Below are 5,176 nucleotides of genomic sequence, written 5' to 3' on the forward strand. Positions count from 1 at the left end.
TAGTGCAGAGACAAACGCAACTAACTTAAGATCATGTATTGGATAGTTTCCTTCATGCGGCTTAAGCTATCTAGATGTTTTAGCCATCACCTTACCCTCTTGCATCAGAACACAACCCAAACCCGTGTGAGATAGATCACTATAGACTACAAACTCTTTCCCAGATTTAGGCTATATAAGAACGGGTGCTTGAGTTAAAATTGATTTAAACTTCTTAAAGCTCGATTGCTATTCATCAGTCTACACAAAAGGTACATTCTTACGCAACAGTATAGTCAAAGGAGTTGTGATAAGCGAAAATTGATCTACGGAAAGACAAAACATATCCTTAGTTTAATTAGAAATGAGCAAACTGATTGAAAGACTAATATTTCGTCTATCAAGTTCAATTGGGGAGATGCCTTATCTTGGGTATCGGAGTGGATGACTCCCAAAAGATAGAGATATAGATGTGACTGACTGGACTAAAAGTATGTCAGACTAGATCCAGTAGAATAGATCTTAAATTCATTTATGGATCTATTCACTTGTGACATTCGTAGTGTGGCATAACCAAATCCTAAGTGGATGGAGGACAATGTATATTAGACTCGTACACTTTGATGTAAGTAAAAGCCTGAGTTCGAATAGATAAGAAGCTGAAAGCTGGTGCATTGCGTGTTAGACTTCTGTACTATGTAGCGTGGGTAAATGATATCCTCTCATAGGCATTACATGGTTGACGAAAAGTAAACGAGGCCACGGGTCACTTTTCTTTATGATGGATGACTTTATCACTATTTGATAGAGATTGACTTTTCATGAAAGAAGATGTAATGGTTAGCAGGTAACAACGCATTACCGAATAATACACCTCATACACATACATTTATACATTCATAATTAAAATCCATTCAAAATCATTCACAATGTCCCTTATAAGGAAGCTTAGAAGTGGTTTGGGACTAAACCGATAACATTTGCAAACATTGGGAAACTTAGAAAATTTTTTTTGATTTAAAGGTCATGCACCCGTGTGAACAGGCCGTGTGCCTCACATGGCCGCCAGACACACCCGTGTCACAGGCCGTGTGAAAATAGGGCATACATACTGACTTGTACCACACGGCCGAGGACACGCCCATGTGCCATGGCCGTGGGAAAACTAGAGGGGTTACTGACTTGGGTCACATGGCCAGCCATACACCCATGTGCCAGCCCGTGTGCCACACACAGCCAATAGAAATGCTCGTGTGTTTAGGACATGTCAAAATTGTAGGGTATACTGCCTTAATTCAAAAGGGTACTCCAGGGGGCACACGGCCGTGTAACATGACTGTATGTCGCAGACGGCTGAGACACGCGCCCGTATCTCTGCCCGTGTGGACAAATATGCCATTTGTAAAGCCAATTTGCCACCCTTCTATTATGCAAACATAACGACCAAATTGGTACTAGTTCAACACATATATAGCCTACCAAAACATGCCAATTTATGCACATATCATACCATTTATCCATATCCATTTCAATTACTCAATTCAATATTCAAAAATACCAAATCATTATACCAAAATCACCACAACTTACATAATTTTTAAATGCATTTTCATCACCTTTCATCAACTAAATCATGCTTCTCAAACATATCAATTCCTCATCTATAAATCATACAATAATATACCATTCCTCAAGTATTAATAACTAACCAAATGAACAACCATTTAGCTATATCCACAACTATGGCAAACATACCAAAACAAGCCAACAAATAAGGCATTATATATTTCACATATATCACTTATCAAACACATAACTTAAGCCAACTTAAATGGCCAAATACATACCAACATTTTCAACTAAAGCAAGCCAAATCTCATGGCTACATCAAATCTGAAAACATATCATCAATTCACTGGCCTATAAATGCCATATACCATATATACAAACCTTCAAAAGTACCAACAACTAGTCGATAGTGTGATGATGGTTCCCAATGATCCCCGATGTCCAAGCTAGCTTCAATAATCTATAAAACATGGAAAGAACACACAAAGTAAGCTTTAAAAGCTTAGTAAGCCATATACAAATAAAGTCATCACATGAATATTTGCATAATAAATCAAATACGATAAACATATCTATTCACATTCAAATTCACTAACCTTTCTCATTGAACATATATTTGATATCTTAATCGGGTTCATTAAATACTTTCCCTTTCAATACTCGTGTAAATCTCGTGCGTACCTGAGTCACTTAGCTTATTCACATATTTTTTTCTCAACTTGACTTTTCCCGTTGAACCGTTTGGAATTGTTAAGGATACTCAGCAATCACATATAGCTCGTACAATGCCAAATCCCAGATATGGTCTTCCATGTTATCACATATCGATGCCACTATCCCAGACAAGGTCTTACACGAAAATGATTAATGATACCAATGTCCCAAACATGGTCTTACATGTAATCACATCTCAAAAACCTAATGTCATGACATTCGTATCCTATACTATTCCTATGGTTCATATGGGACTTTCGGATATCGCAACTCTATCGATTCTTTCTCATAATGGCTCGTTCAATATTCATAGTAATTCAATGATATTGAAACATATATAATTCAATCTACAGACATTTATTTGCATATGAACTTACCTCATAGTTGGAATAGATGGACTGGATCGACTATTCATAACTTTGGATTTCCCCCGTTCTAAATTAGATTTCTTTTGTTCTTGATCTATATCCATTAAAAATTAATTCTTTTATTCATCAACACATTCAATTTAGTCCACAAACACATATTTGGGTATTTTTACACTTTAGCCCTAAACTTTCACATTTCTTGCAATTTAGTCATTATTTCATAAATACAAAAAATTACACAATTTCTTTCAAATACATGCTAGCCGAATTCTCCTAGTGTATATATCAGCCCATATTTATCATTTATTCACACATTTAACCACATATTTTCACATTTTCTCAATATAATCCCTAATTGACATTTTTGTCAAAAATCACTTAACAAAACTTTAAAATCTATAATCAAAATTTTATATTTCATCATCAAACATCAAAAAACACATGAATTCATAAATGGTAACTTAGAAAATCATCAACACTTTCAAAAATTGTGACATGGGCTAACTAGAACACGAAGCAACGATCACAAAAACGTAGAAATCATCAAAAACCGAAAAAATTTCATACCTCAATCAAGATGAACAATGGCCGAATACCTAAAGCTTCAAATGGTGCTTCTTCCTTTATTTTTCAATGCAAAAAGATGAACAAATGACCACCATTGTTTTTGTTTTATTACCCTTAGTTATAAACATATAAAATCAATTAATGGATGTCCATTAATGTCCATTAACACTGTCTGTGGTCTAATTTCATCATAAGGACCTCCCATTTAATAAGCCATGGCAATTAAGCACATTTAACATATAGAATGCAATTTTTGCATTTTACGTGATTAAGTCTTTTTGTTTTTCAAATTAACCACTTAAACGATAAAATTAGCTCACGAAATTTTCACACACATATATTCACATGCTGTAAAAACCAAAAATAATATTAAAATAATTTTACGACCTTAGATTTGTGGTTTCAAAACCATTGTTCTGATTTAGTTAAAATCGGGCTATTACAACTCTCCCCTTTAAGGAATTTTCGTCCCCAAAAATCTTACCAGTGAATAGGTTTGAATATTGCTTTCTCATCTTTGGTTCCCACGTAGCTTCTTCAATCCCGTTTTGATGCCATAATACTTTTAGTAACGCTATTCTTTTATTTCTCAGCTCTTTGATCTCACGAGCTAGAATTTGGATCAGTTCTTCACTATACGACAAATCTGATTGAATCTCAACTTCTGTCGGGAAAATAATATGCAAAGGATCAGATCGATATTGTCGAAACATCGATACATGAAACACATTATGAATCTTTTCTAACTCAGATGGCAATGCTAGTCGATAAGCCATTGGTCCAATTCGCTCGATAATCTTGTACGGTACGATGAATCGCGGACTCAATTTGCCTTTATGACTAAATCGAAGTATTTTCTTCCACAGAGATACTTTCAAGAACACTTTATCCCCAATCTGAAATTCAATATCTTCCCATTGAACTTGAGATTGAAAGGAATTTTTGACAAAAAAGAAGACAAACAGTTTAAAGAAGGACCGAAGAGATGAACTTTGAAAATTAGAATCAAGGAAATGGAACAAATCATGCTCAAAATCCTATACTTATTGCTGATGATAGGGATAGAGCTGTAAGATAGTATGTCGTGCTAGTGTTTCATGAGCTTCATTTGGGTATTAGGAGACCCAAAATCGAGGCACAACAATTCGAGCTGAAGCCAATCATGTTCTAGATGATTCAGACAGTGGGCCAATTCATTAGAATGCCTACCGGAGATCCTCACCTTCACTTAAGATTGTTTATGGAGGTGAGTGATTCTTTCAAATTAGGCGAAATACCCAAAGATGCACTACGATTAAAGTCATTCCCATATTCACTAAGGGACAGAGCTCGAGCCTGGTTGAACTCATTGCTATCAAATTCCATTACCATATGGCAAGTGTTAGCAGAACGATTCCTTATGAAGTACTTCCCACCTAGAAAAAATGATAAGTTGAGGAATGAGATCACTACCTTCCAACAAATGGATGATGAGTCCTTGTATAAGGAGTAGGAAATGTTTAAAAAACTATTACGAAGATGCCCTCATCACGGAATCCCTCATTGCATCCAATTAGAGACATTCTATGACAGTCTTAATGTTTAGACAAGGATGGTAGTGGACGCTTCTGCTAATGGTACTCTCCTTTCTAAGTCTTATAACGAGGCTTATGAAATCATCAATAGGATTGTCAGCAAAAATTATCAATGGCCAACCAATCAAGTAGAGTTAGGAAGGCTAGTCGCTTGAGTACATGAAATGGACGCTCTCACTTCACTTGTATCTCAAGTATCCTTGATATCCTCAATGCTTAAAAAGTTTACTATTAATAGGTTTAATAATTTTGCAGCTCAACCACCAAATCAATTCGAAAATGTAGCCTATGTTTATTGTGGGGAAAGGACATTTATTCTAAAAATGCCTATCAAACCTAGAATTCATGTATTACATGGGTAATCGAAACCGGAACCAAGTAAGGCATGGACTGTAATCTAATTTT

At 35.5% G+C, this 5,176-nt stretch overlaps 1 non-coding gene across 1 annotated transcript; it reads right to left on the reverse strand.

Annotated features, from left to right (window-relative positions):
- Positions 1-4,626: 4,626 nt before the first annotated feature.
- LOC121206917 (small nucleolar RNA R71) lies at positions 4,627-4,733 on the reverse strand. Its single transcript, XR_005902088.1, has one exon. It is a non-coding gene; the product is annotated as a small nucleolar RNA R71 (small nucleolar RNA).
- Between the last annotated feature and the right edge of the window lie 443 nt (positions 4,734-5,176).

Source organism: Gossypium hirsutum, chromosome A09, assembly GCF_007990345.1.
Source record: "Gossypium hirsutum isolate 1008001.06 chromosome A09, Gossypium_hirsutum_v2.1, whole genome shotgun sequence".
NCBI lineage: Eukaryota > Viridiplantae > Streptophyta > Magnoliopsida > Malvales > Malvaceae > Gossypium > Gossypium hirsutum.